Below are 9,113 nucleotides of genomic sequence, written 5' to 3'. Positions count from 1 at the left end.
TGGTATTGATCTGTGCTGGGAACATTTTCCATTTTTGTCGAAATTTTGGTGAGTTAAGTCCTTTTTAAACTAGACCTTTGCAGGGGGCTGGGTTAGGGAGTATGCTGGGGTCATGGTCCAGAGTAGCAGAACTTCTGAGGCGTGGAGAGTACGTGCTGGAGTCTGTTCTTTTCTTTCAGCCTTTATTTCTCGCAGTCAGCAGCTGCAAGGATACTCACAGCTGCGGTTTCTTCCCTCCACCCTGCCTCAGGTACAGACAGCTTCCTGCAAAAGTGCTTTTCCTCGGCCACCCCACTTCCCCGGCTATTCTTGTGTTTCATTTCTACCTGTTCAAACAAAGGAATATCGGTGTTGCTCCTAGGTGTAAGCCGCTTACTCTGGAGAGCTGTGTTCTTTTGGTACCTGAGATGTTGGACCGTCGGGAGCTTTATCCTGTGCTGTTTTTCTTCCCCTGCATCTGGTAGCCCTTCCCCAGAGTCCAGAATCAGAGGTGCATTCTTTGTAAAGATGGAGTTTGCGCTTCTATGTCTGGTCCTATCTGTGGCTTTAGGTAGACATCTGAGAAGATAAACGAGCAGTACAAACCGTACCTTTCCCTTTTAAAACTGGAGGGTTGGTTCAGCCTTGGCTTTGATATTCAAAGTTAGACAAAGCTCCTAGTTTCTGAACCACAATACTGATCTTGCATGAGTTTCTAAGAAACTGGGCTCAGGAATTCCAAGATGGAACTCCATGAAACCTAAGGAGGCATCCAAGAGTTTTTAAGTCCTCCTGCAATGTTAGAAAGAAAACATTACTTCAGATTTAAAAGCCTTTTCCGCTCTATGGACATGGTATGTGGCCGTGAACTTGATCTCTGTGCATGTTTGATTAGTGGAGTAAGGCATAGAGTTTAATAGAACAGGTTTTGGAATCGGGGCTCTGGGTTCCTATATTTAGAACCATGGGCAAATAATTTCTCTTCGCTGCCATTTCTTCATCTGTAAATGGGGCTGATGATAGCCACCTTCTAGGGCTCTTTTGAAGAATAAATTTAGATGATATATGCAAATCACTCAGCCCAGGGGCGGCTACACAGAAAGTGCTCGATAAGCGGCATCATCTACCAGAGCAGGAGGAACGGGAGAGTTCCAATGGAACGTGGAGACGAAACTGTAGAGTAACATAAACTGTAGAGTACCGGAGGCATATCTGCTGTAGCATCACTGTCCTGCTCTTAGTTAAATTACCTTCTGGTCGGGAGGCCGCTTACTGTAATAAAAAGCATGCTAACCTTCACCAGACTCATACAGACCTGGGCTCTCATCACAGTCCAGCCAGTTACTAACTGTAACTTAAGCACATTACTTGACCTCTTTGAGAGGTTCATAATAACACCTGTCTCAAGGGGTATTTCAAGATCAAAGAGAGACGATTTACCTTAAAATTCCCAGCATAGATCAGCACTGGCTCTCTACGGTTCTATGGATGTCTTACCTCCATGCTGGGCTGTCATCACTGCTCTCTGCACTGCTTTTCTCCACAGAGGAAGAGCATAACTTAAAAGGGTTACTAATCCCTCGAAACCCTCTGATCACAGATAAACTCATTTCCCGATCCTGCCACGTAAGCCATTGATCTGGTTTTGATGACCCAATCACACACTGAGGACCACATTAAGGTTGTCACTCAAAGCTGTACTCATGATCAAAGTTCTGGAGCAAGGCTTGCTTCTGCCCACGCACTGTGGGGATAGCACCAAACGACATGATGGAAAAGATAACAGACCCCCACCGAGTCATTTGCTCACAGATCAAGCTTTTGTTCTGGCTCCTTGAAGAGTAGGAAACTCAGTGTTGAAAAGTGATAAAGACAGTTTGTACTTGTTGTTCTTGTTGTTTTTAAGATTTTATTTTATTTTAGAGATGTGGGGGAGAGGAGGAGAGTGACAAGCAGACTCCATGCTGAGCACAGAGCTCAAAGTGGGGCTTGATCCCACGACCCTGAGATCATGACCTGAGCCAAAATCAAGAGTGGAAAGATTAACTACTGAGCCACCTAGGCACCCTGACAGTTCATAGTTGTTTTTTTTTTTTTTTTTGACAGTTCATAGTTTTATTGACTGTTTTAGGTGAATGCATATGTAAACTCAGCATCTAAAAAATATCCACATTTAAGTCATAAAACATGCACAAAAATTATGTTTTTTAAAAAGTAAATTTCTTATGGAAAGGGTTAGTTTTCAACTAATCAACACAAAGACTTATGGAAAATCTGTCAAACAAGCAAAACAGACATCAGTTGGTAGAAAATAAATTTAAAATTGCTTTTTAAGGGGCACCTGGTGGCTCAGTCCGTCAAGAGTCTGACTGTTGGTTTCAGCTCAGGTCATGATCTCAGGGTCCTGAGATTGAGCCCCACATCGCTCAGTGTGGAGTCTGCTTGTCTCTCTCCCTCTGCTCCTCCCCCTGTGCTCTTTCACTCTTAAATAAATAAAAAGTTTTTAAAAAAATGTTTTTTAATTCAGAAAATTCTACAAACCTGTAAACTCTTTTATGGGAAAATATACAAACAAGCAAAAAAATATAAATAAAGAGCTGCTGTGATCCCACCTATCTGGAGAAACTTAGATTGGCAAATAACCCTTGGATGCTTTCTCTGTATATGTTTACTTATTTTTATTTTTATTTTTTTTTATTTTTTTTTTTAAAGATTTTATTTTACTTATTTTTAAAACAAAAATGGGATCCTTCCATATAAATTGTCACCCAACATAATTGAATTTTACTGAGTCTTTATTATTGACTGTGTAGTTTGTTTCTAGATTTTCACTGTTATAAACTTTGCAGAGCAGAAACAGCTGTAGAGAATGACTTGAGAAAAAATGTAGGGGAAAAAAATCAAAAAAGTTTCTACAAAATGGACAAAACTGCTTAGAGGTATGTAAATGTCAACAGAAGTCATCCTCTGTGGTAGACCGAAAGTATCAGTACGCACCCAGTCTCTGGAGATTATTATTATTTTAATTTTTTTGAGAGAGAGAAAGAGAGTGTGCACACACTCGAGTCAGGGGAGGGGTAGAGGGAGAGAATCTTCAAGTGGACTCCCTGCTGATCGCGGCCCTATGCGGGGCTCCACCTCACAACCCTGAGATCACGACCTGAGCGGAAACCAAAAGTGGGGCACTTAACCGACTGCACCACCCAGGTGCCCCTGGGAATTATTATTTTTGATCAAATTATAATTTTGATCAAACTGTCAATTTACCAACTTGTTTCCTTCCAGTGCACCCAGCCCCTTGTTTCGTCACCTCCCAGCCCTCCCCCATGTCTGTTCTCCTGTGTACTGCGTTTCCAACTAGCCCAAGCATCTCCGTCATCTCCTGTCTTTCTAGAACATCTGCCCTGCTAATCTCTAGTTTTTGATGAACTCTACCACCTGCTTTCTGCCCTCCTGCCCTCCTACCTGCTGCGTACTGCTCTTCAGCCTGGACTGTCCTCCCTGCCCCTGCCTTCCACCCCAAGACAAGTCTCTTATCTTGTCCCTCTTCTGAATCTCCACAATTTATTTCTCCTGCTTGCTCGTTGCATGGCCCTGGCTATACTCCTCCATCACATGAAGCCTCGGATTCTCAGTTTGTAAAATAAAGGTCATATAAGTTACCTTTGACAGGAAGTGGAAGGAAGAATGAAGTTTCTAATACACTCGGCAATGAGGGAAAGATTTCCTCCTGGAGGTAAACTAGAAAACTCTCAAACAATGGAGGCGATCACGTCTGTGGTCTGTAAGACAAAATGTTGTCTGTAAATGTGTGTTGTCACGATTGGGAAATGCACAGAGCTCCAACCAGAGGGAAGGAGAGGAGTGGTAGTACACAGAAGAAAGCCAGATGCCCCGGCCAATTAGGGAGGCTTGGTAGACACCAGATTCCACTTAGAGGGTCCTGAGGCCTCCGCACCTCAGACTTAGGGTTTTGCACACCCACCCGTGCTTTGACTGGGGGTGGAGAGACCCAGCCCAGACTCTGTCTTTGTTTCCAGGGCCCTTCCCCGCTCAGAGCTTGGTAGAGAGCCAGAGGGTATCAGAGGCACTCCGTAGGGTCATTGTCTTTCTTAAATGTTCAATGAACATATCGTATTTCATCAATGACTCCCCTCTCCTTGTCCAGGAACCACATTTTAAGTTGGCGTGAAAGCTTAGCCCAAGCCTCCTTTCTCTCTTGGTGCTGCTGAGACAGAGCACTCACTGCATTCGCTCTGTGTGTGTTCCCCTGCTGGCTGTGCCACGTGCTAACTGTGCCCGTGACAAAGTCATTTCACCTCATGAATGGTCATCTGGAGAAGGAATAATGCCCCTGACCTCGAACAACATAGGTCCACTCACACGGGGATTTTTTTTCTGTTAAATACGGTACAGTACTGTAGATGTATTTTCTATTCTTTATGATTTTATTTATTTATTTACTCATTAAAAGTAATCTCTACACCCAACATGGGGCTCGAACTCACGACCCCGAGATTAGGAGTCACATGCTCTACCAACTGAGCCAGCCAGGCGCTCCCTTTATGATTTTCTTAATAACATTTTGTTTTCTCTAGCTTATTTTACTGGAAGAATACAGTAGTATATGTCAATTGACTGTTTATGTGATCAGTAAGGCTTCCGGTCAATAGTGGGCTATTAGAAGTTAAGTTTTCTGGGAGTCAAGAGTTATATGGGGATTTCTGACTTGTGCGGGGTGAGGGTGGGGTTGGCACCCCTAAACCGCAAGCTGTTCAGGGTCCACTGTGCTACAACCACACAGAATTGTTAAAAGTGTTACCCAAATAAAAGCCAGTCCCTCCCTTCCCTGCCCGGTTTATGTGTGAGGTAACAAAAGGCCAGTGGACCTGACTCTAGAAACTTTGAACAAAAAAATAATGTAGATCATTAGCATATCTTCCTTTGAAGGGCATCTTGCAGTATTTTCTACAGTGATTGCGGTGGAAAGTTTCTCAGACTCTAGTATGGATGCCACTCCCCACCCACTCCGTGGTTCCTGTGAGAGAACAGGCTAAAATCATGTCTTTTCTCACTACCGGGATGCTCTTGGCCCTGACTCCCTACTGGAAACCTCCATGGGACTTCAGCTCCCACATCTGGCCCACACCACACTCGAGGACACAGACAGCAGCTGAACCAGCCCATGCTTTCTCCTTCCCCCTCACTGTCCTGAAAAGGCAGCATCTAGAAGTTTTCAGAGCCCCTGAGAAGTGTGGTTCTTTCCTCACTCTCTGTTATAGACTATGCGTTTATGTGTCCCTAAATGCAGATGTTGAAGCCCTAACCCCCAGTGTGATGGTATTAGGAGGTGGGGTCTTTGGAAGGCAATTAGATTTAGATTAGGTCATGAGGATGGGGTGCCCAAGATGGGATGAGTATGCTTGTATGAAGAGAAGGAGACCAGAGCTTGCTTTCTCTCCATCGTACAGCAAGATGGCAGCCGCCTACATGCCAAGAAGTGGGCCCTTTTACCAAGAACTAAACCTGCCAGCACTTTGATCTTAGACTTCCAGCCTCTGGAATTGTGACCAAAAAATCAACATCTGCTGTTCAAGCCACCGAGTCTGTGATATTGTTATAGCAGCCTGGGCTGACTGACACACTCTCATTGCTCCTTTCTCAATCTTTATGGGGACTATCTGATGAATGTAATGCTCCACCAAGTTACATGAGGATTAAGGTGTAGCGAAGTAAGTAGAATGCCAGTTATAGAAGTAAACAGGAAGCCGGATTCTGGATCATGGATTCAGTACTTGTCAAAAAATCAAAAGAGTTGGTGAACCGTAGTTGGTTCTGTGTCCTTGTAGAAATCTGCCTCTCTTGGGTGTTGTGGATCCTTGCTTGGTGCCGGTTTTGTAGGATGTGGAATGGGAAGATGTGCTTTCTTATTTCCAGGCCCTTATTCCCAGTCCAGGTCATTCCCATTCTCTGCTCATGGTCTGGCTCAGTTTTTACTTTGAGCACTCAATATGATTTCAGTGATATTCAAATGATTTCTACAGGGTTTGCTCCTTCTAACATAGCCTGCAAAATACCAGGTGCTATAGACCGAGGGCTTGTGTCCTCCTGAAATTCATATGTTGAATCCTAATCCCCAGTGACAGTATTCGGAGGTGGGGCCTTTGGGATGTGAGGAGGTCATGAGAGTTGGAGACCCCATGAATAGCCTGATGCCCTTGTAAAAGAGATCCCGTAGAGCTCCCTTGCCTCTTCTGACATGAGCACAGACTGAGACATCACACAGCTTGCTTATTCACATGTAGCTTCATGGTCCTGTAGTTGCATTCAAATAAATAACAGACTGGCAAATAAGAAAAGAAGAAGACAATAAGAAGAAGGAACCTGGCTGGCTGGCTGTGCTGACAGGAGCACAGAGACCATCATGGACCCAGCTTGGGTTTTGGACAAATAAATCTGTTCACATCTTTTTCATCTGTTCACCAGGTCTCTGCACCCCCCACCCCCCAGGGAGGAGTGCTGTCTCCTACAATCTGGTCTACCCACCTCCCACCACAGACTGGGTGGAGACACAGCCCCAGATCTACCTTGTCTCTCTCCAATGAGATCTTAATCTCCTGCTGGGTTGAGTCATTGCCTGTGTGTCTAAACCAAAGTTCCTTCCACTGAGAATTCAGTCTGACTGCCTCCCAACCACTGCACATCTTCCTGCCTCTGGGAAGGGCGTGTTCCCTAGAGTTGTACACATCCTTGGTTCGTGCCCTGACTGACAATTTCTTCCTAGTTATGTTGCCTACCTCTAGCAGTCTTCAATATGTCTGGTCCATTTTTCCTACCCCCTTTCCCTTCTGCTAGGCTGAAATACTACCTGGTTGACCACAGGCTCCTAGAAGCAGCAATGCCTTTGGAAAAGTCTTCAGATTCCACAGCTGAGTGTGAACCTGAGAATCAGGTCTATGTGTGACCTTGAACCTAAGCCTGATTACATTTGAGCCAACAATCTGGAGGAGGAATGACTCCCCAGCTTTGGAAATCCTCAACTCTAAAATGGAGCTGACCCCCACAAACCTGGGTCTCCAAGCCAACCCTGGAAACAAACTGTCCCAAGCCAGGACTGGTTCCTTCAAAACTGCAGTTGAGTGAGGACTCCATCCCTGAGTATGTTTGTCTTATTGCCAGAATGTTCCCCTTCTCACTGAGGGCTGATTGCCACAGCTCTGGGGATGACCTTACCCTAGGACTCAGGATCTCTGTCCTAATGCCATACTATATTTTATTAGGATTTTTGCCTTGACAGTCGTACGTGAGAATGGCTTATAGTTTTCTTTGGGGTATATTTACTAGGTATCACTACTGTGCTGGCTCATACAATAAATTTGAAGGCTTCCTCCATTTTCTATCCCCTGGAACAGCACATCAGGATTCACTGGCCCTAAGGGTTTGGTAAAATTCCCCTGTGGACTTGCTGCTATTTTGGACAGTAGGACTTTGCTCTTCTTCCCTATTTCTCTTGTGATAGTTGGTCTATTTAAATTTTATAACTTGTCTAAGGCCCATTTTAAGAAATTATACTGTCCTCCAAATTAACTCCTTGATCCAGATTTTCTGACTTGATAAAACTCAACAAAGTCTTCTCTTAATATAACTTTATTTTCCTCTGTGTCTGGAGCAACTCGCCTTGGTTAAAAATATACTTTGGGGGCGCCTGGGTGGCTCAGCCGTTAAGCATCTGCCTTCGGCTCAGGTTATGATCCCAGGGTCCTGGGATCGAGCCCCACATCAGGCTCCCTACTCGGTGGGAAGCCTGCTTCTCCCTCTCACACTTCCCTTGCTTGTGTTCCCTCTCTTGCTGTCTCTCTCTGTCAAATAAATAAATAAAATCTTAAAAAAAATAGTAAATAAAAATAAAAAATACCTTGTATATTTGTATTTTCTTCTTGTTTTCTTGTTTAGCTAACAGCTTACCTATTTACTTTTGAACAATCAGCTCCTGGATTTATTTTTTAATTCTGTATTTTTCTGTTTCATACACCATCATTTTAGGCTTTTATCTCTATTCATTACATCCTCCTGCTTTTCAAAGTTATATTTTGTTTGATTACTATCTTCTTGCGTGGGTACTTAATTCGTTTCATTTATTCTAACTCTTTAATTAATATGATCATTTAAAATCATGATCTTAGGAATATGTAGCTAAATCCCATGGGTTCTGATGTGTCATTTTCACTTTCATACTCTTGAAGGAATTTTCTATTTTTTTGGTTTTTCTTTTTAATCCAAATGTTATGTAAGCCTTTAAAAATTTCCAGGGAGTAGGAATATTTTATTTTCTGTTTAGTCATTAATTTCTAGTTTTATTGAATTGTGATCATACAATATTATCCATATGGCTCTACTTATTGGGCTATATGAAGACTTTGCCTGTGGCCTAAAATATGGCCAACCGTGAATGTTTGTTGCAAGGACACTTGAAAAGATGAATCTCTGTTTCAGGATACAGAGTTTGATATATTTAGTTCTACCATAATAAGTTAATAATATATTAGTAATATGTTACTAATTATATTACTATTACTATATACTATTACTATATACTATTACTATTATATTAGTAATATGGTACTAATATGTTATTAATTTAATATTAATATATTATCTTCACATAATATATTAATATATTATCTAATATACTTACTATTAACTATATTAATATATTAATAACATATCTAATATTACATATATATAATTAATAGAATATATTTTTAGGTCTTCTCTATCTTCTTTTACCTCCTGTGCCCTTAGTCTGACAAGGACTATCAATTATTTCTAACTATTTATTCTTTTTATATCTCCTATAGTGTTTCCTATGAATAATGAAATTATGATATTCGGTGCATAGGTACTCCTATTTTTTTCCTCATTGCGAATTGCAACTCTTATGATTGTAAAATGCCCTTCTCAATCTCATTTAACGCTTTTTGCCCTGAAATCAGTAAGTTTGTGACCCCTGATTTCTTTACGTTTGCGTATTCCTGGTGTATCTTTTCTGTTCTTGTGTTTTCAAACTTTCAGAATGACTATTTTATGAATGTTCTTGTGCGTAACATAGAGTGGCGTTATGGCCGGTGCTCCCA

The 9,113-nt window shown here is 42.2% G+C and overlaps 1 non-coding gene across 1 annotated transcript; it reads right to left on the bottom strand.

Annotated features, from left to right (window-relative positions):
- Positions 1–4,462: 4,462 nt before the first annotated feature.
- TRNAR-CCU lies at positions 4,463–4,535 on the bottom strand. Its single transcript has one exon. It is a non-coding gene; the product is annotated as a tRNA-Arg (tRNA).
- Between the last annotated feature and the right edge of the window lie 4,578 nt (positions 4,536–9,113).

The sequence above is a fragment of the Ursus maritimus genome, unplaced genomic scaffold (genome assembly GCF_017311325.1).
Source record: "Ursus maritimus isolate PB19 unplaced genomic scaffold, ASM1731132v1 scaffold_31, whole genome shotgun sequence".
Classification (NCBI taxonomy): Eukaryota; Metazoa; Chordata; class Mammalia; order Carnivora; family Ursidae; genus Ursus; species Ursus maritimus.
This window is presented reverse-complemented; position numbering and strand designations above follow the sequence as displayed.